Source organism: Lathyrus oleraceus, chromosome 3, assembly GCF_024323335.1.
Source record: "Lathyrus oleraceus cultivar Zhongwan6 chromosome 3, CAAS_Psat_ZW6_1.0, whole genome shotgun sequence".
Lineage (NCBI taxonomy): Eukaryota > Viridiplantae > Streptophyta > Magnoliopsida > Fabales > Fabaceae > Lathyrus > Lathyrus oleraceus.
Window position 1 is genome coordinate 155,944,392 of NC_066581.1, and position 23,476 is coordinate 155,967,867.

The 23,476-nt window shown below is 38.8% G+C and overlaps 1 non-coding gene across 1 annotated transcript; it reads right to left on the minus strand.

The window, feature by feature from the left end:
- Nucleotides 1-274: 274 nt before the first annotated feature.
- LOC127133974 (small nucleolar RNA R71) lies at nt 275-381 on the minus strand. The gene has a single exon (XR_007807762.1). It is a non-coding gene; the product is annotated as a small nucleolar RNA R71 (small nucleolar RNA).
- Between the last annotated feature and the right edge of the window lie 23,095 nt (nt 382-23,476).

Here is a 23,476-nt window from a genome sequence, read left to right on the forward strand (position 1 = left end):
GAAACCCTCATTATTATCAGTCGTCCAACAACATCAATTTGCTGGAAATCCTACAGACGACCCTAATGAACATTTGACCAAGTTTGTGCAATACGCAGACACTGTGAAGGCGAATGGTGTATCTCAAGATGCGATAAGACTACGCCTCTTTCCTTTCTCACTAAGAGACAGAGCTTGGGCTTGGTTGCAATCCTTGCCATCCAACTCAGTTACAACATGGGAAGAACTGAAGAACGTTTTCTTATCCCGATATTTTCCGCCGAGCAAAACTGCTATGCTGAGAGCTCAAATCAACGGATTTCGACAAAAAGATGTAGAATCTCTCTACGACGCATGGGAGATATACAAAGACATGATGAGGATATGTCTACATCACGGTCTCGAAGATTGGGTGGTCATTCACACATTTTACAATGGGCTTCTGTATAACACAAGACTGACAGTAGACGCTGCCGCAGGCGGTGCACTTATGGACAAGCCATACAACGAAGCCTATCAACTCATTGAAAACATGGCCCAAAACCATTTCAAATGGGGAGGTGAAAGAACTCCAGTAGAAAAGTCCCAAACAAAAAGTGGAATGTACGAAATCAGTAGCCTTGACCATGTTCATGCTAAGGTAGATGCCATTGTTCAAAAGTTAGACAACTTGACTATACCACCCGCAGCCACCGTGGCTGCCGTGACTCCAAACTGTGAGTTATGTGGAACCCATGGACACACTGCACCAGAATGTCAGATATTAGCAGGAGTCTCAACCGATCAAGCGAAATTACGCACAATGAAATCCTTATTCGAATACCTACAACCCAGGTTGGAAAAACCATCCTAACTTTTCGTATAAGAATAACAACGTCCTATATGCACCTGGTCAAGCACCCGCTGTTCCGCCTGGATATCAAAAGCCAGCTAATAATGCTCATAACATGCCTAGGAAGTCAAACCTAGAATTAATGATTGAAAGCTTCAGAGCTACCCAAGCTCAGACAAACAAAGACTTCTTGAACCAAAACATACATACTAGCGAGCAACTTAAACAACTAGCGAGCAAAGTTGACGCCTTAGCCACCCTAAACAAAATGCTTGAAACACAGATTTCACAAGTGGCTCAAGAACAAGCATATACTGCCGCTCCCACTAGAACATTTCCTGGACAGCCGCAACCTAATCCGAAAGGACATGCAAATGCCGTTATACTTAGGAGTGGAAAAGAAATAGACAGACCCGTAGATCCAAGACTCCAAAACCCTGCCATGTACCAAAAACCAGACAAAACCACAACTGAGCAAGTAAGTGAACCGAAGGAAATGGAAGATGATACCCGAGAGGCCGAAGAGAAAGAAAAACCTTATGTGCCTCCACCACCTTATAAACCACCCATTTTGTATCCTCAAAGACTCGCAAGTTCTAAAACTGCAGGGCAATTTAGGAAATTTGTTGAACTTCTGAAGCAACTAAACATTATAATTCCCTTTACAGAAGTCATCACACAAATGCCCTCATATGCCAAATTTCTTAAGGAGATCCTATCCAATAAGAAAAAGATCGAGGATAACGAAACAGTTACACTTACTACTGAGTGTAGCGCAATAATCCAAAATAACATGTCTCCCAACATTAGTAAAAATTCGTCAATTAGACAAAGGTCTATGCGATCTAGGAGCCAACATTAGTATAATGCCCTTAACCATATATAAAAGGCTCAATATGGGAACTAAGACCAACCAAGATGTCTGTTCAATTAGTTGACCGCTTAATCAAATATCTTGTCGGTATACTAGAGAATATCCTCGTACGTGTAGGACAATTTTACATTCCTACATACTTCATAATCATGGACATCAAAGAAGATGCCAATACACCTATTATATTAGGAAGGTCATTCTTAGCTACCGCCGGAGCCATAATAGACGTAAAGAGAGGTAAGCTAACATTCGAAGTTGGAGAGGAAAAGGTTGAATTCATCTTGACACAATTCTTACAAGCGTCAACTATAGACGATACCTGTTATCTACTTGATGTCATAGACGAGTGCGTGAGAGAGATGGAGATGCTAGAAACCACATACTCTGATATAATGAAAATCCAAATCCCTCCAATCTTTGAAGACGATAATTGGCATGAACCATACCAAAATGACAGTCTAAGCGAATGCTTAGCACTTACGCCCAACCACATGTCATGCCCAAAGAAACCTGACTTGGAATTAAAAGCACTACCAAAGAACCTAAGATACGAATTCCTAGACACTGAACTCAAAAGACCAGTAATAGTCAACGCTGACTTGGGACAGATGGAAACTGAAAAGTTACTAGATGTCTTAAGAAAATATCCAACTGCGTTAGGATACAACATCGCCAACCTAAAAGGGATAAGTCCTTCCATCTGTATGCATCGCATTATGCTGGAGGAAGATTGTAAAACCTCTAGAGAACACCAGAGAAGGATCAACCCAATCTTAAGTACGGTAGTCAAGGATGAAGTAAAGAAGTTACTAGATGCTGGAATCATATACCCGATCTCCGATAGTCAATGGGTTAGCCCCGTTCATGTAGTACCCAAGAAAGGGGGTGTTACAATTTTTAAGAATGAGAAGGGCGAACCTATAGCACAAAGAGTTATGACCAGAAGTAGAATGTGCATCGATTATAGAAAACTAAACAAAGCCACTCTGAAGGATCATTTTCCTCTGCCTTTCATTGACCAAATGCTTGAACGATTGGCTAAACATTCCCACTTCTGCTATCTAGACGGTTATTCAGGATTTTCAAATTCCAATCCATCCTGACGACCAAGAAAAGACAACCTTCACATGCCCTTATGGTACATTCGCTTACCGACAAATGCCATTTGGATTATGCAACGCTTCCGCGACATTCCAAAGATGCATGATGTCAATCTTCACTGATTTTATAGACAACATTATGGAAGACTTTATGGACGACTTTTCTGTTTGTGGGCAGAGCTTCAAATTATGTCTATCAAACCTTGAAATGGTACTTGAAAGATGCGTAAAGGTGAATCTCGTTTTGAACTGGGAGAAATGCCATTTCATGGTCCAACAAGGAATCGTGTTAGGTCACGTAGTATCTGATAAAGGAATCAAAGTAGACAAAGCTAAGATCGAAATCATAGAGAACCTTCAACCTCCGAAAACCGTACGAGAAATGCGAAGCTTTTTAGGACACGCCGGTTTCTACCGACGTTTTATCAAAGATTTCCCGAAAATTACCAAGCCACTTACGGGTTTATTAATGAAAGACGCTGATTTTATCTTTGACGAAAAATGTTTAACAGCGTTCAAGCAATTAAAAACATCTTTAATCACCGCACCTATAATGCAACCACCTGACTGGAGATTACCTTTCGAAATCATGTGTGATGCGAGTGATTACGCCGTAGGCGCAGTACTAGGACAGAGAAAGGATAAGAAACTTCATGCTATCTACTACGCAAGTAGAACACTAGATCCAACCCAAATGAACTACGCCACCACTGAAAAGGAACTTTTAGCCGTTGTGTTCGCCTTGGACAAATTCCGTTCCTACCTAGTAGGGGAGAAAATCATTATCTATACTGACCACGCAGCTATTAGATATCTGCTAAGTGAAAAGGATGCCAAACCAAGACTTTTAAGATGGATCCTACTCTTACAAGAATTTGACTTAGAGATAAAAGATAAGAAGGGTACTGAAAATGTAGTAGCAGACCACTTATCACGAATCGAAGGGAATAAACCTGAACAAATTCCAGTCAATGATGATTTCCCTTACGAACAAATCATAGCCCAAATGGAAAGCGACATGTCTGAACTAACAATAAATGATACCGAAATAGAAGAACCCGTGGAAGAAATTCATGCAAATGCAACTCTGCCATGGTATGCTGATTTTGTCAACTACCTAGCTGTAGGAGTACTTCCACCGGACCTATCTTACCAACAAAAGAAGAAATTCTTTCATGATCTAAAACAATACTACTGGGATGAACCTCTGCTTTTCAAAAAAGGTACCGACGGTATTTTCCGTCGATGTGTTCCTGAGGATGAAATAGACGACATAATCTCTCATTGCCATTCCGCTCCCTATGGAGGGCATGCAAGTACCTCAAAGACCTGTACTAAGATCCTACAATCGGGCCTCTTTTGGACTACTCTATGGAAGGATGTCCATAATACGGTTATAAAATTCGACCGGTGCCAACGCACTGGTAACATCTCAAGATGCGATGAAATGCCACAAACAGGAATCTTAGAAGTGGAAGTCTTCGATGTGTGGGGGATTGACTTCATCAGACCATTCCCATCTTCTTTTGGTAATAAGTACATACTCGTTGCTGTCGATTATGTTTCAAAATGGATCGAGGTTGTAGCTTCTCCGACAAATGACACACGAGTAGTGATTAAGTTGTTCAAAAACATCATCTTTCCTAGATTCGGTGTGCCAAAACTAGTAGTTAGTGACGGTGTCTCCCATTTCATATCAAATATCTTTGGAAAACTTCTTTTGAAGTATAGAGTCCGACACCGTGTAGCAACACCTTATCACCCACAAACCAGTGGGCAAGTCGAAGTTTCAAATCGAGAGATCAAACAGATTCTAGAAAAGACTGTCGGAATATCCAGAAAAGATTGGTCATCTAAACTAAACGAAGCTCTGTGGGCCTACAGGACGGCTTACAAAACCCAAATAGGGACCACACCCTTTAAATTAGTCTACGGTAAATCATGTCATCTCCCTGTGGAATTAGAACACAAAGCTTACTGGGCAATTAAGACCCTAAATATAAATTATACTTATGCAGGTGAGAAACGAATTTTGGACATTCCCGAATTGGAAGAAATTCAACTAGACGCCTATGAGAATGCCAGGATATATAAAGAGTGAACCAAAAAATGGCACGACAAACGTATATCTAGGGAAGACCTTAATGTCGGTGACATAGTACTACTATTTAATTCGAGACTTAAGCTTTTTCCGGAAAAACTTAAATCTAGGTGATCAGGCCCTTTCGAAATCACAAAAGTCCTTAAAAGCGGTGCGATGGAAATCAAAGGTCAGAATAGTGAACCATTTATGGTAAATGGGCAGCGATTGAAACACTACCATAATATTGACAATGTAGCGGTGTATTGGTTACCATTGGAGATAATGACTAAATCCAAGGTAAATCATACAAAGTCGAGTCGTCACTGCACTTCTATTTATCCAAAGGAAAGGTTAGAAAGCGAACAAAAACCTAAAAGTTTTACAAACAAAACTAGTAAAAGGAACAAAGATCTGGGTAAGGGGGTTGGTTATGCAATGGGAAGGTGTTAGGCACCCAAAGCATCCTAGGTACTCCTAGGGAGCCCTTTTCACGCTTGTTGCAAAGGTTATTGTTTATGAAAATTATTTGTGCAAACATGATTGAAGAGATGAGAAAAGAATATACAAGTTTATTTACATTTTGTGTTTGGATGGATAAACCCATTGCCTACGTACCCTCTTATAAAAAGATTAGGATCAAAACCTCGTAGTTCGGGTAAAAAATTTCAAAACAAATGAGTGGATTGATTGGTCCAAAAGCCTTAAGGTCTTTTGTTATCAAAGGGAGAAAACTCAACCTGAAAAACCACAAGTCCACCATGTGAGGATAGCTTCGACATGCTAGTGAGGGGTTAGCCCTATAATAAGCATGGAAGACTTATTGTCCACTCACTAAGGACATAGGTGAGTATTACATCTACCACAAAGATAACTCAAGGTCATGAAAAATTTGATTAGGAAGTGGACATGGAACCATAAAAGATATTTGAATGGGTTATATTTACCAATTAGAAGTATGTACAAAAATGGTCAAAGTTGACTTAAAGATTCAATTCACAATGAGTGTTATGAAAAGAAAGTTTGAAAATCAAAAGCCTAAGGCTTAGGTTTCTAATGTTGAAAACAAAGTCAAATGTTTGCACAAAAAGTTTTTGGTTTTGGGTTAGGATGGAGAAATGAAGAAAACAGGGTGAGAGTTAAGGGATAAAACCACACTAGGAGTTCCTCTCTTGAGATCATATAGATGATCCAAGTAAGTTCCTTTGGAATAAACAAGCACCAAGCAAAAGCAAATCATACAAGTCTCATAAGAGATCCTCAAATGAAAGGAAACAAGATGCCAATATATGGACTTACACCCAACTCCTGTCAACAAAACGGAAACAAAATGCCAATATATGGACTTAGATCCGACTCCTAACAACAAAAATGGAAACAGAATGCCAATATATGGACTTATATCCGACTCCAAACCATAACAAACAAATGTCAAAAGCAAACACATCAAAAGCAAACAATCATCACACACTATATACATACAAGAGGCTTCAAACCAAGGGGTGGGCTTTAGTCAAGAGGGGTCATATCAACCTCAACAAACAAGCCAAACTGTACAAGTGTAATTTGTAGCTCTTAACCACTAACATTGAGAGTTAGGGTGAAGCTGATCAAAGATGGAAATGAGGATGAGACCTCATGCTCTTAACCCTGGTCTGGGTGAGCTCATGATAAAGAAAGCGTGGGGATCCAGAAAGTGAGATCCTATTCCACTTGACAGACACTGGACAAAGATCTTGGGTACATGTTCAAAAGCATCAGCATGTAGTGCGAGCATAATGAACGACTCACTGAATAACGGGGGATTGATTGCTAATTCCTTCTATCCGTCAATTGCCTCTTCACTTAGGAGGACTTATCAAGTAACATGCCTCACTTGGAGGTCTTTGGCACAAATGTAAACAATCACAAACAGAGCCTCTTAAGGAGGACTTCAGCCAAATGCCTTCCAAAAAGGTGACAGGACTTCCAGACTACATGGAGTAAGAGAATAGCTACCTAAGTGGTGTATCAACCACAATCCAAAGCTCAAGCAAGAGCTAAAAGCAAGCAACTAATGTACATGTACAAAAGCTAAACAGTTAATATCTCAGACAACCAATCAGAAAACAAACAGTGAAATCATCCAATTGTTACACAATTCAATGTACAATGGTCAAGCAATTAAATGAGGCAATGAGCTCAACACATCAACTCAAATCCCTACAAAACACAAAGAAGTCATAACACAATCCAATTTGCATCTCAAAAGGTGAGCAACTCAACCATTAATGCTAAGTGTCCAAACCTGAAACACAAGTCAAGGTTAGTTCATGTACAAAACACTAGTACAAAGACTAGGTCCAAAACCAAACCAAATGATCAAAACAGAAGTCAATCTTTCACATATTGCACATTTAAACAATCAAAACAGAAATGCATCAAAGGCTATGAAATTTTTTATGTAAGTTTCTCATGTTATGAACAAGCAATGTGCAAAAAATCAGGTCCAGAAGAGTTCAAATGATAGATGAACAAAAATGCACAAATGCAATGCAAAAAATGTGACACAAATTGTCACATACATTTTCATGTGTCAAAAACAATGATAGCATATGAGAAAAAATTCAAACCAGTGCTCAAAATTTCATATTATGAGTGAAGATCATGCATGCAAAAATTCAGATCAAATGGATCAACACATAGCATTTCACAAAGCATAGAATGCAACATGTCAAAATAGCACAATGTTCAATCAAAAATTACCAAATAAAAATCCAGAAACAAACAAATCATGAAAATAATACTATAAAAAACTAGACATTGAAACAAAATTATGAAAAAAAATTGGAGTTAATTTGGAGCATTTTACTATTTTTAATGATTTTTTAAAGATGAATGAAATAATATGAAATATTAAAAGAAATGGAGGGAAAATAATATTCAAATCAATTCAGAATTAATCAGAGCCATCAGATCAAGCGCGAAATCCACATCAAACGGTCCAAATTTGAAAGCCAAAACGCACAGTTTCGTTTATTACATGGCAAGCATAGTCAGCAAGTCAATGGCACACAAGGCATGGTCAAAGCATGGTATCCAATAGAATAAACACGCAAGCAGCACAATCATCAGCCACATCACGCACAATGAAACGAGGCGTTTCATTAATGTGATGACAGCACACTCAGCGAGTCAAAGCTCGCATGGCCTGGTCAAACGATTCAAGGCCAATGGAACAGACAGGCTAGCACACACGTGGATCCCATGTGGACTAAAACCCTAGCATATGAACCAGACGCCGAAGCTATAGCTCCGGCCGTCTCCGGCAGAGATTCAACAACATTTTTCCAGAAATCAAAGAAACCGGTACCGTTCGAACCGCTCTCTCACCAGGAATCCAAATATCATTTCATTTATCCTAAATCATCATATAATTTCCGGATCGAGCAAAAACATTATCATGAACAAAACTTACATTCAACCATACAACCTCAATTCTAAGCCAAATCAAGATCTAAACATATCAGCATGCTCAGATAAGTGAGATCTACATAATCATGTACATAAAAGAACAAAATGAGAGGATCGAATTTTCACTTACTTGAAATGCAGTTCTCTATTCACGCGTGTTCAAGCTCTCTCCAGCTCCAGATCTGCTCCAATATCTTTGACTTGATGCTTTGTGCAAAGAGAATCAACTGAAAACACTTGGATCTAGCTCAATTTCAGAAATCCATTTCCATGTTCATGCACTTGATCTGCTCGAAATCCAGCTCAATTGCTTCAATTGGATGATGAATCTTACTCAGAATTGCACCAGGATCAACAATCTACAAGAATCTTGAAGAGTTGTGTGAAGAAAAATGAAATTCGAAGTGAGAGAAAAATGGAGGGAAAATGAAAATTTGGATCTGAAATTATGTTATCCCTCTCAATTGTGATTAGGGTTTGGCTTTTATATGGCATGTTAATGATGCTGCTAATCCAATTAGGCAATGGCTAAACATGATTAGGGAAAAATAAGGCAATATGCAAAAAATGCAAATGTGAAGCTCATGCACATGCTACACGTGAACAGTGCCCATGCAAGCTTGGAATTCACTTAAAATCAACCAACAATCAACATGGAATGGTTGTTTTGCTTGTATCATAAGCCAATTTTGAATTGTAGACTTTCCCTCCAAAATGAGCACTTGAGGAATGATGATCATACACACTCTTTCCATGCATGGCAAGGATTCATTTGAAAAGCATTGGTCATGAGGAGTATTTTGCAAAAAGAATGGACCAAATTGGAGTTTTGAATCAAAAGTTATGTCACTTTGAACTTCCATGCACACCTTGTGATCATTTGGCCATAACTTCTCAACCAATCATCAGATGGACATGATATAGGACTTTTTGGAAATGGGAGACAAAGATTTACAACTTTCCTGTTCACCAAAAATCCATTTGAAGCTTATTTGATGTTGAAAAGTAAAGTTGAATGTGGACTAGAAACTTGCCATTTTTTGGAAACTTGAAATTACAGGTCACTTTCCATTCTTGGAAACTTTTGCCATGACTTCAAAATCTTCAAGATAGATGTTTGAAATGACAAATAGACTTCATTTGAACATGAATGAGGTGTTTAAATTCATTTCCCCACTTCAAAGCCATCAGTTGACTGCACAGTTGACTTCTTTGGTCCTCAGATGACCTTGAAATGCCTTGATGAACTTGGGCCTTTATCTCTTGATGAAATTGCTTCAAAATGGAACCCTAGCTAATGTAAGCTCAATATAATGATCATGTGGTCCTCATACCAAGGAAAATATCTCAGCTCTTGCACAAAGGATGCTCTTGAAGTGCTTGACCTATGATTGCTTAATGCTACAAAACAAAAATGTTAATGACATATTTTTGTGCTTTTGGTTAGTAAACAAAACAACAAAAGCAATGATATATAATACAAGCATGCCTGGTGATCTCAAAACCACTCACAAGGAGGTCCTACCCAAAGGGAAAGGAAGCCAAGATGCTCAATGATCCTTGAGGCTATGCAATGCAGTGCTATGATGCCATGAGGGATCTTAGGGACAAAATTGGGATCTTACAGATGCCCCTATTTAAGGTCATTCTAGCCGGAGAAGTGAAGGTTAAAATCTTCGTCTCGACGAGATAGAATGGGCTTAAATAATAACAAAGAGACAGATTTTGGGCCCTAAGAGACCTCATGATGCAAATGTATGTATGCAAAACAAACAAAACTTTGTGGGGATATGTGTCCACAAAGAAGAAAAGACATCGGAAAAAAAGACAATCCACAGGAGTAATACACTCACTGGGGATAGAGACTCTAACGGGGACTCTTATGGGGATAAGAAAAGAAATGCGTGAGCAGGTCACGACTCAAAAATAGGGGAGTAAAGGACTGACACCGCGCGAGCAGGTCACGACTCAAAACTAGGGAAAAGAGTTTCCAAAGGGAATAAATCCATTGGAAAAACTCGAGCTGACTCAAAATTGCGTGTATTGGGGAAAACGCCAACACAACAAAACTATCTGTAAGACCCCAATTTTGGCCCTAAGATCCCTCATGGCCCATATCATATCATATCATGGCCTCAAGGATCATTGCATGCCCTAGCTTCCCTCCTAGTGGGTAGGTTGCCTTGTGAGTGTGGTTTCTGATCACCAAGCATGTTTTGCATTTGTATATCTTTGCTTTTCATATGTTTACTAACCAAAAAATACAAAAATATTGTCAGTCTAACCTTGTTACTTGCAGCTGAAGCAATCATCAGCAATTAGGTCAAAATCGGTCAAAATCAGGCATTGCAGTGGATGGTGGCCATTCTTGCAGAATTTGGGCACCATGATCAATAATCAAGAGTTCATATAACTTGGGACATCATTTGGAATCAAAATATCAAGGAATTAGGGTTTGGAATTCATCAGAAGGTGCTTCAGTCATCCAAAACCCAAGAAAGTCAAACTTGGTCAACTGTGGATTTAATCAGTGATTTGAGGATGGGATTTGGTCTGAGAGGTCTCATTCATGCCTATACAAGCTTCATATATCATGTCAAGCATCCACAATGAAGAAAATAAAGTCAGACAGGAAATTTCCAGAAATAGAAAGTTGACCTGTAATTCAAATTTGCCAAAAATGGAAACTTCTTGATCCTAAACTTGCATCATGATACAAGCTTCAAATGAATTTTTGCCCAACATGAAAGTTGAAGATCTTTTTCTCCCATTTCCAAAAAGTCCAAGAACTCTCAATTCCCATGTATGGTTGGCAAGTTATGATCAAATCAATCTCAAAAATTTGTGAACTTCAAAAGGCCATATCTCTCAAACCATTTGGCCAATTTTGGTGGGGTTTTTTCCTACAAGTCCTATTTGTTCCCCTCTTTCCAAAAATGTATCCATCATTCACCAAAACCTTACCATGCAAAATGGCCTTTTTGAACTTGCCTTAATTAATTTCAAGTAAGGTTGATTTTTGACTTTTCCAAATAACCAATTTTACTCACTTTGGCCAATTGGAAATGTTTTGGGATGATATTTGAAGCTTGTCCAAGGCCCAAACTCGGGCAGACCACACACCTCCATGTACACTTGATGAAAATTAGCAAAATGAGCAAATTGAGTCATTTGAGATAATTGCAATTAGCATTTGCTTAGCAGACTTAAAACAGCAAATATATAGTGAATTTTCTGTCATTCTAAACCCTAGGAGCAGCCATCTAATGCACAGAAAACTCTCTTTTCTCTAAAACCTCATTTTCACATCTTTGAATTTCTGACCAAAACTTCCAAAGGACTCGAGCTGGCTTTTGTGTTTTCATCACCTACCAACAATCTTGAGCTTGTTTGGAGCCCTGTTTCCTAACTGTACCACCATTTTCATGCTGCTGCTACATGAAGCCACATCAATGGTGAATTTCAATTCGAGTGTTTCCAAGCTTCACTGAACTAAGCTTCTTCGAGCATTCATCATTTCCAACCATAAGGAGCACATGTTTGAGCCTGCATCACCAAAATAACCACTGGTTCATTCTTTTCTTCAAATCCAAGTAAGTTTTCGACCTTCTCTATTTCAAAAATCATGAGATGTTTCTGGTAGATCTTAGATTGCTGAGTCCAATGCAACTTGTATCACATGAAATGGTTGAGTTATGCATGAGAAATCTGGATTTTAATTTTTATGCTCAAACATGTTCTTGCATGCTGCTCTCTTGTTAGATCGATTTAGTTCAAATGCTTGCTGGATTTATGCTGTATGTTGTTTGTTGATCACAATGGTGTGCTTGATTTCGAGTTTTGGACTGATTAATTTTTCACGATTTCTGGGTTGAAATGAAGTTGCTACTGTAGCTTAAACCCTAAAAACGCGTTTGCCCAGAATACGGTTACTGTTCAAAACCCTAAAATTTCCCAGAACCGTTGAAACGCGTTTGGTCTGTTTGGTTAGTTTGTTTTGCATGCGCAGCACTGTTTCAATGCCATGCTACCTGTTGCTGCTTGCCACGTCTGGGAGGTGCTACGCACCGTTTCATTTAAGTGACCCAGATATTACCATATTGCCACCGTGCTTAATTGTTTTTAATTAATCATATGCTATTTCATTTATTTTTTCAATAATCATTCATTTTATTACTCAACTTCTAAAAATCATAATTCACTCATTTTAATTCCAAAATTCATGAAAATTTTTGCATCATGTCCTGTTTGATCTCTATTATTTTATCATGTTTTTTGCTGATTTTTTGGATGGTCGAATTTTTAATGGCATTAGGGTTTTGCTCATGTATGCATATTTTGTACCCTTTGCCAAATCATTTGTGAAATTGTGATGCATTATCCATTTGATCTGAAATTTTTTGTGCTTAATTTACACTCATCCATGGTTATTTTGATGTAGAGTTCTTGAATTTATCTTATCTGGTTGTTAAGATATGAATTTTTGAAGTAGGGTGTGACAATTTGTGTCACACCAATGATATGCAATTTCATGATTTTTGTTGACATGCTTCCTGACCTCCAATTGATGTGAAATTTTGCATGAACCTTCTCTTATATGTCTAGTTGACTTGTGATTTTTCTTGGAATTAATTATGCCATTTCCTAATTGTTTGAGATTTTTCTCCCCTGTCTAGTCAAATGTTGACTTTGTGTGACACATCTTGCCATTTCATTTGTGAAATTCTCATACCTTATTGGATGATCATGAAATTTTACATGTGCATACTAGACATCTTAAGCTTTGCCATGGTGTTGATCCCATTCATTTCTCATCTGTTGGCATTGAGTTATGATTTTTTGAAGTTGATACATGTTTGTTTGACTTCTTTGTGCATGCTTGAAATTGTTTGACTTTCTGATTTTCATTGACTATCTTCCCATGATCCAATTGAGCTGAAATTTTATATGCATGTCATGTTATGGATTGTGATTGACCATGAATTATTTGGTAATTTTTTGAAATGATTATGTTTGGTTTTGAGCTAAGTCTTGCTGTTGACTCCTATGAGCTCTCATTTGCCATGCTTTGACTTCTTTTGCTTATGAAATCATGATGATGAATGATATGAATGTGGGATCAATTGAGTTTGCTTCTTAAATGTTTGAACTTGATTTTGGTTGACTATCCCTTGCTGTTTTGACTTTATCATTTATTTTTGACCCTAGGCTTGTCCTAGTGGTCTTGTGGCTTATGCTTGAGTTCATGTTTTCAGGTTAAGCTACAAATGCCTCAAAGAGATCATGCAAATTTGATTGAGTTTATTTGTTTATCATGAGCTAACCTCTTTGTTTTGTAGGTGGCTTGACTCATATGATTTGAGTCTTGTGCTTTGCACATTTATCTGATTGTTTGACTGTTGATTCCTACCTCCTTTTGCTTTAACTTTTGAATTGTGTACTGATTCTGTTTGACTATTTCAGGTACCATTAGTTGCTTAGTTCTTTGAACTTGCTTTGCTTTTCTATTTAGCAATTTGCTTTGAGGTAATCCCTCTTTCTTCATGTAGTCTGGAAGACCTGGCCTGTTATTTGGCCAGGCAACTGTCTGAAGTCCTCCTTAAGAGGCAATGCTTGTGTGTGTTTATATTTGTCCCAAGCAGGAAAAGTCCTTCAAATAAGGCAATTGGTAGATCAAAGGGATAAGCAACCTATCCCCTACTATTCTGTGAGTCTTCTCCTTGCTCCCATTACATGGTTGTAGCATTGAGATCCAAACCCAAGATCTATAGAGTCTAATGTGGAAAGAGCTCCATCTTTCTGAGCTCCCACACTTTCTGATATTCAAATGCTCTCCCTTATCAGGGATAAGAGCAATGAGGCACACCCCTCATATCCTTTCATCTGCTTCACCTTAGCCTCTCAATGGCAAGGTTAAGAGCAACTTTTGACCCTATTCCAGTTGGCTTCAATGCCTAACCCATTTGTATAAGCCTCCTTGTTTGGTTATAGTGTGTGCTGATTGACTTCATTGATCACTTGCTTCATATACACATGTTTGCTTGTATGCTCTATGCATTTATCATCATTTATTGCTTATTAATACATAATCATCTCATTTGTCTTTGTGACATTATCATTGTTGTTTGCCCATTGAGGACAATTGTAAGACCATCCATTGGCCATTGCTCCTATGATATGGAAGTGAGTATAAGACCATCACCTTGGCCACTCATCTTATCTTTGCCTGATGCATTTGTTTATGTGAGGATGCAATTGTAAGTCCCTGCAAGTTGGCATTTGCTTTCCTATGATCACATGTTGCTTTGTTTGTTTGTATGTGAGGATACAACTGTAAGTCCCTGCAAGTTGGCATTTGTATTCCTAGGACCATACTGTGGAGGTTAGAGTAAGCCCAGACAGATTGGCATCTGACATCCATGTTTTGCTTTTGTTTGTTTATGTGAGGATGCAACTGTAAGTCCCTGCAAGTTGGCATTTGCTTTCCTATGATCATGTGTTGGACATTGGTATAAGCCCAGACAGATTGGCATCCGGTATCCAAGTTCCATTTTGTTTTTAGGAGATTAGTATAAGTCCATTGAGTGGCCTCTGATATCCATTTCTGTTTTAGGAGATTGGTGTAAATCCATCTATTGGTATCCGATATCCGCTTTTGTTTGTGAGATTGGAGTAAGACCATTGAGTGGCATCCGGTATCATTTGCTTGCTTATATTATTATTGTTCATTGCCCATTCCAAAGGACACACTTGAATCATCTTCTATATGATTTCAAGAAGTGAACCTTCTAAGAAGTTTTACAATCCGTCTTCATCCATTCATCCCCATTATGTCCTAAACCTTTTCACACTTTACTTTCAAACTTGACATAGATATTGTGCAAACATCTTCATGTTTTCAAATTAAAAACCTGGACCCCAAGTCCTTGACTCTTTTCAAACCCCATTTCATAACACTTCTTTTGAATCAATCTTAATCATACTTTGACTCCACTTTCATAATCACAATCAATTAACTTCACACATTCAATTGTTTTGGCTTTGTCCATTGTTAATCTTTTCATGCATTAGCCATAGGTTTCAATTATCATTGTGGTTGATGTAAACCTCACCTTATCTTTAGTGAGTCGACAGTAAGACTTCCGTACTGAAAACAGGGTTAACCCCTCTAGTACGTCGAAGCTATCCTCGCATGGTGGATGTTGGTTTTGGTCGAGTGTTCTCCCATTGATAATGAAAAGCCTCAGTGCTATTGTTTAAAATTGAATCCACCAACTTTTGGAAATCTTTTAGCCGAACTACGGCGTTTTGATCCTTACCTTTGATGGAAGGTACGTAGGCAGCGGGTTCATCCGTTCAAACCCAATAAAAATTGTATATTCTTTTCTCATCATCCCAATCATGTTTGCACAATACTTATGTCATAACAAATAACAATTTTATACAACAAGTGTGAAAAGGGCTCCCTAGGAGTACCTAGGACGTAGTGGGTGCCTAACACCTTCCCATTGCGTAATTTACCCCTTACCCAGACTCTCTGATCTTTTTATTAGTTTTCTACGTGTAAAACTTCTTAGGCTTTTGTTCGCTTTTTAGCCAGTCCTTTGGATAAATAAAAGTGCGGTGGCGACTCGAAAAATCATTGTATCCCTTGCTTATGGTTTAATCGATAAATCATATAGCGACGAATACACCGCTACACTATCCACAATGGATACTTCGAATAAAAATCTGGACTCAGGCTGGGGAAAGATTTGAACAAAACTCCCTGCCAGGGAAAATGCATGTATGGGGAAAAAGCTAACACATCAAAAGGAAATCACAACAGAAACTCCGCTGGGGAAATCTAAAAAGACTATCCAGGGGAAGCAAAGGAATGAGGTGTTACCGGTTACTGGGTAACAAACTCGGGAAGAATGAATATCTAAGACCGATATAAGGGTGAGAGATATCAATCAACCAAATCATCTGAGGAAGACCTAAAAAAGGTATATCTCGACTCAGGGAAATCTGACTCCACAGGGGACCAAGGTCATAATAGGGAGCAGAAAGGAAGGAACACCAGGGATACCGGTTACTGGGTATATAATAGGTGACCGACCAAAGCGTGAATTGGTGTGTGTGCCAAAACACTCATCATCCTGAAGAAAGCAGAAACGCAAACTTGTTTATAGGATGTACATTCGATTCCGCAAAGGGAATACGAATCTTACTCGACTGAGGAAGGACAGAAGGCTTCAACCGAAGAGTGCATGAGATATATTATCTATTGTCGTCAAAACATAGATAATATACTCGAAAGGAAGGAACACCAGGGATACCGGTTACTGGGTATATAATAGGTGACCAACCAAAGCGTGAATTGGTGTGTGTGCGAAAACACTCATCATCCTGAAGAGAGCAGAAACGCAAACTTGTTTATAGGATGGACATTCGATTCCGCAAAGGGAATACGAATCTTACTCGACCGAGGAAGGACAGAAGGCTTCAACCAAAGAGTGCATGAGATATATTATCTATTGCCATCAAAACGTAGATAACATACTCGAAAGGAAGGAACACCAGGGATACCGGTTACTGGGTATATAATAGGTGACCAACCAAAGCGTGAATTGGTGTGTGCCAAAACACTCATCATCCTGAAGAGAGCAGAAACGTAAACTTGTTTATAGGATGGATATTCGATTCCGCAAAGGGAATACGAATCTTACTCGACTGAGGAAGGACAGAAGGCTTCAACCGAAGAGTGCATGAGATATATTATCTATTTCCGTCAAAACGTAGATAACATACTCGAAAGGAAGGAACACCAGGGATACCGGTTACTGGGTATATAATAGGTGAGCAACCAAAGCGTGAATTGGTGTGTGTGCCAAAACACTCATCATCCTGAAGAGAGCAGAAACGCAAACTTGTTTATAGGATGGACATTCAATTCCGCAAAGGGAATACGAATCTTACTTGACTGAGGAAGGACAGAAGGCTTCAACCGAAGAGTGCATGAGATATATTATCTATTGCCGTCAAAACATAGATAACATACTCGAAAGGAAGGAACACCAGGGATACCGGTTACTGGGTATATAATAGGTGACCAACCAAAGGGAGAAACAATCATTATCAACAAAGGATAAATGAGAGTTGACTCACAGGGGATACACTGACAAAGGCAACGATCCAGGAGACATATCACCGGTTACTGGGAGATATGCTCAACAACAGGGGATAACAAACATCACCGGCAAACGGTAAAATGAAAGAGGATCCACTGAGATAAAATTGCTTACTCAAAGCAACTATCCAAAAAGGGGGAAGGAATATCAAGACCAAATATTGGATAATGATAACCAACAAAGAGATTATATCTACCGGATACTGAGTAGAAAACCACAGAAAAGCAACCGTCATCAACTAGGATGAACCACAAGGGTTAACTCTGCAAATGGGAAAAAACTTACTCAACCGGGGAAAAACAAAAGCTTCAACCAAAGAGTGCATGAGATATATTATCTATTGCCGTCAAAACGTAGATAATATACTCGCATGGAAGATTATCCACAACCGGTTACTGGGTTAATAAAGGATAAATCAACCGAAAGAGAAAAGGCATCGAGATACCCAAAACCAGGTATATAATGATGACCAATTCAGGAGAGAAACAATCGTTACCAACAACAACAGGGTAGACGAAAGATGACTCGCCGGGGATAAATTGCGATCACAAGGCAATTATCCAGGAAAAAGAGGGAATATCAACATCGAATACTGGATGAAGATAACCAACAAGGAGGGGATTACACCTACAAGATACTAGGTAGGAAACCACAGAAGAGTAACCGTCATCAACTAGGATGAACAACAAAGGTTAACTCTGCGAAGGGAGGAACATAGGGTTTACAACTACCGGTATAAGGGTAGAAAACCACAAACTCCGCTAGGGGAGGGAAAAATGGGATTTACAACTACCGGATAAGATCCGTCATACCAGCAACTTTACTGGAAATGAGCTATCTGAGGAAGTGGAGGAATACTAGGGATCAACCACCAAATACCGAACCTTCCAACGAGGACACTTCTGCTGAGGAGGGAAGACCACTGCTCTACTGAAGGAAAGGGAGGTAAAAAACCTCAACAAGCACTCTGATGGGGAGAAAACCCACAACACAATATACTCTAGAGAAAGAGGATACAGTCATGCCAGGAATATGAACAAATGTCTTACCCTGTTGGAAATCATGCCACCCTTGGGAGAGCACTGAGAATTCCTTAAGTATCCTTTCATCATTGTGAATGTTCACTTTGTTTAAAACAATTATGTGAAAAATTTGTTTGTTTAAAACAATGACATTTTATCAATTAAAACATGCAAAACATTTGTTGAATAGAAACAAATAAGAGTGCAAATAATTGGATAAAAGCTCGAATTTATTTGATGGAATGGTAGCCTGTAAATGGAAAGACTCCATAGATCTTTTACAAGTTTGAAATTGGTGATATATATTGGAAAAGCGCTACATTAAACATAATGACCATTTCTCCACCAATTCCGAGTTTGATGTATTCGAAGCTTCAGTTGACGACGAATGAACAAGAATCTCTGATAGATGACAGATGTAGAACACAGTCTTGTCAGGATGCAGTTACTTGCCAAATCTCTAATTTTTGCCTAGATTGCCCCAGGATGAGGTATTCAATCTAGCGGGATGCAAATATCATTTTTTTTCATGTCTCTAACTTTTGCCTGGATCGCCCTTTCGGGTTTTCAATCCACCGAGACGCTCATTTTTGCCTAAGCTGCCCTTTCGGGTTTTCAACTTAGCGAGCTATTCTGTTTTTATTTTTAGGCGAAGTATTTCTTGACTGCATCTGAATTCACAGGACGAGTGAAATCCTCCCCATCCATAGTTGTAAGCATCAAAGCACCGCCTGAAAAGGCTCTCTTAACAACATATGGACCTTCATAGTTTGGAGTCCACTTGCCCCTGGAATCGGGCACGAAAGACAAGACTTTCTTGAGCACAAGGTCACCTTCTCCGAACACACGAGGCTTGACCTTCTTATCAAAAGCTTTCTTCATTCTCTTCTAATATAACTGACCATGACACATGGCAGTTAATCTCTTCTCTTCGATCAAATTCAGCTGGTCGTAACGACTCTGAACCCATTCAGCATCAGTCAACTTGGGGTCTGAGGGCGCCGTTTTTTCCTTTATTTTTCTCTACATTTCTTCTTCTTCTTTTTATTTTATTTTATTTTTCACCCTTTTTTTTTATTACATCTGTAAAACCCCAATTTGACTGTTTCCAGGTTCTCAAGATGCGGCTGAATGATCTTCTTTTCATGCTCAAGTAGACGGGTAATCTCGTCAGGAATCCCTTCAACATCATCTTCCTCTGCCTCAAATACAGGGAACTCAAAATTGGGAGATGGCGTTGGATCATTATGTTCAATGGTTTTAGAAATCAACCTGCATAATGATTTTGGATATAAAAAACATTTTAGAAATCAAACAAGGCAAATCATTATGCAGATGAAAAGATTGTTTTTATTCTTGTTTTAGGGTTTTCTGTGATCACCAATTTCATGCAAAAAAGCGAAAAGGGAAAACAATTGGAAAAACAAACATTTAACATGAATTTATTGAATGAAAATATCATTGTATTTATGTTGCCAACAATGTCATCACTTCTCCTTTTGGCATGGGAGAAGGGTTTTTGAACAAAATGAACATTACTTTGACTTGTGAATCACTGTAGGAACATCCACAGCGACCCAATTGTTGCAGATTCCTCCAGGGATGACAAAATTGTCAGAATCCTCTGCATCCTCTTCCAAGATAGCAGCAACTTCTTCCTTCTGACCAGTGTGGATGAAACCTCCACTCTTGAACAACCCTTTCTCATTGAAGACCCCAGAAGAAAAGCCTATGCCAGCCTGGGACTTTTATCTTCAGCTCGATCATTTTTCCTAAACCAGCAATCGCACCACACTCAATGGCCAATTTCGCATCTCTATAGGAAGCAAATGAAGGAGTCCTCTTCTCAACAAGCTCAGCTATAGATAAAGCTTGGAAAGGAGTTCCAACTTCATCCTCAACATCTATGTATGAGAAGGAAGACAAGTGGCTAACCAGGAGAGCCTTTTCTCCCAAGTTCACGGTTCTCTTGCTCTAGATGATCCATCAATCTGGAAGAGTTGGCTCTGGTGTAGTACCGGTGAGTCAGCTTGTCTTCAAAATAAATGAAGAGCACAAAGTTAGACCACAGGACCAGAGGCTGGGAACAAAACCTGCTTATGCATATGATGCATGCAATGCTTGTGCATATGATTTGTTTTTATTTCAAAGGAACTTTTGGGTTTTATTTGCAAATTTTGGAGATATTAAGCATTTTATCGCATATGGAAATATCTCATAAAATAATTCTTTGTCTTTCCATGTCTGGAAATTTTTGCAAATAACCCCTTAAGTTCCTTGAAAATTTCTTTTTATTTTTCGATGATATGGACGCAGATGAATGCATGAATGCATGAATGCAACAATCACACTCAAGGATCAAGCAAAGCACACCAAATAAAGGTCATGGGATGGATCATATTATCCTTAATATCAATCATCCATTTTGGTGGATTATGGTTTACACCTTATCAACACCCAAGTTCCATTGATATTAAGGATGCATGAACGGATCAACCATGAATCAAGGGTTTGTTGCAAGTCACGAGCATGGAGTCTCGGTTAAGAACCACCCAAAGGGAGTGTACTAGGGTTTAAACCTGCCAAACATGTTCTACCAGAGGTTCCCATAGTCATCATCCCATCTTTCGGATATTATCGGAGAAACGACTACTCGTATTCCAAAATATTCTCAAGAGAGACTCTTATGAGTGTAGTATCACGTGACAATCGTATCAAATCTTACATTTGAACGACTTCCGCACTACATCCTAAAAATAGGCCAAGATGGGTTTGGGTAAACTAAGGTCCTTGGCTTCTAAGGTCTATATTGGAAAGAGTAATGTCTAACCACAACTTACTTGTGTGACATTATTGATCCCAACATGACCTCCACCAAGTGAATGGACTCGCAAGTCAACTTGCTAAGGAATTACTCCACACAAGTCGACAAGACTACGCCATTCTCCTATCCTAAGTGCACTCGAGTTCGGGTATAGAAATCGTCTCACAAAGATCACCAAGCACACAAGTAATTAATATATCAAGCAATTCAATCATTACATACAATACAGTAATCCCAAATTGCACAAAAATATGTCACAAACAATATAACACAACAAGTGTGAAAAGTTGGCAAAACCCACTAGGGAGATTCATTTCGTCCCCAGCAGAGTCGCCACTTTTCTGTAGCGGTGTATTCGTTACCATTGGAGATATTGACTAAATCCAAGGTAAATCATACAAAGTCGAGTCGCCACCGCACTTCTATTTATCCAAAGGAAAGGTTAGAAAGCGAACAAAAACCTAAAAGTTTTACAAACAAAACTAGTAAAAGGAACAGAGATCTGGGTAAGGAGGTTGGTTATGCAATGGGAAGGTGTTAGGCACCCAAAGCATCCTAGGTACTCCTAGGGAGCCCTTTTCACGCTTGTTGCAAAGGTTATTGTTTATGAAAATTATTTGTGCAAACATGATTGAAGAGATGAGAAAAGAATATACAAGTTTATTTACATTTTGTGTTTGGATGGATAAACCCATTGCCTACGTACCCTCTTATAGAAAGATTAGGATCAAAACCTCGTAGTTCGGGTAAAAAATTTCAAAACAAATGAGTGGATTGATTGGTCCAAAAGCCTTAAGGTCTTTTATTATCAAAGGGAGAAAACTCAACCTGAAAAACCACAAGTCCACCATGTGAGGATAGCTTCGACATGCTAGTGAGGGGTTAGCCCTATAATAAGCATGGAAGACTTATTGTCCACTCACTAAGGACATAGGTGAGTATTACATCTACCACAAAGATAACTCAAACCTAATAGCTCAAGGTTATGAAAAATTTGATTAGGAAGTGGACATGGAACCACAAAAGATATTTGAATGGGTTATATTTACCAATTAGAAGTATGTACAAAAATGGTCAAAGTTGACTTAAAGATTCAATTCACAATGAGTGTTATGAAAAGAAAGTTTGAAAATCAAAAGCCTAAGGCTTAGGTTTCTAATGTTGAAAACAATGTCAAATGTTTGCACAAAAAGTTTTTGGTTTTGGGTTAGGATGGAGAAATGAAGAAAACAGGGTGAGAGTTAAGGGATAAAACCACACTAGGAGTTCCTCTCTTGAGATCATATAGATGATCCAAGTAAGTTCCTTTGGAATAAATAAGCACCAAGCAAAAGCAAATCATACAAGTCTCATAAGAGATCCTCAAATTAAAGGAAACAAGATGCCAATATATGGACTTACACCTAACTCCTGTCAATAAAACGGAAACAGAATGCCAATATATGGACTTAGATCCGACTCCTAACAACAAAAATGGAAACAGAATGCCAATATATGGACTTGTATCCGACTCCAAACCATAACAAACAAATTTCAAAAGCAAACACATCAAAATCAAACAATCATCACACACTATATACATACAAGAGGCTTCAAACCAAGGGGTGGGCTTTAGTCAAGAGGGGTCATATCAACCTCAACAAACAAGCCAAATTGTACAAGTGTAATTTGTAGCTCTTAACCACTAACATTGAGAGTTAGGGTGAAGCTGATCAAAGATGGAAATGAGGATGAGACCTCATGCTCTTAACCCTGGTCTGGGTGAGCTCATGATAAAGAAAGCGTGGGGATCCAGAAAGTGAGATCCTATTCCACTTGACAGACACTGGACAAAGATCTTGGGTACATGTTCAAAAGCATCAGCACGTAGTGCGAGCATAATGAACGACTCACTGAATAACAGGGGATTGATTGCTAATCCCTTCTATCCGTCAATTGCCTCTTCACTTAGGAGGACTTATCAAGTAACATGCCTCACTTGGAGGTCTTTGGCATAAATGTAAACAATCACAAACAGAGCCTCTTAAGGAGGACTTCAGCCAAATGCCTTCCAAAAAGGTGACAGGACTTCCAGACTACATGGAGTAAGAGAATAGCTACCTAAGTGGTGTATCAACCACAATCCAAAGCTCAAGCAAG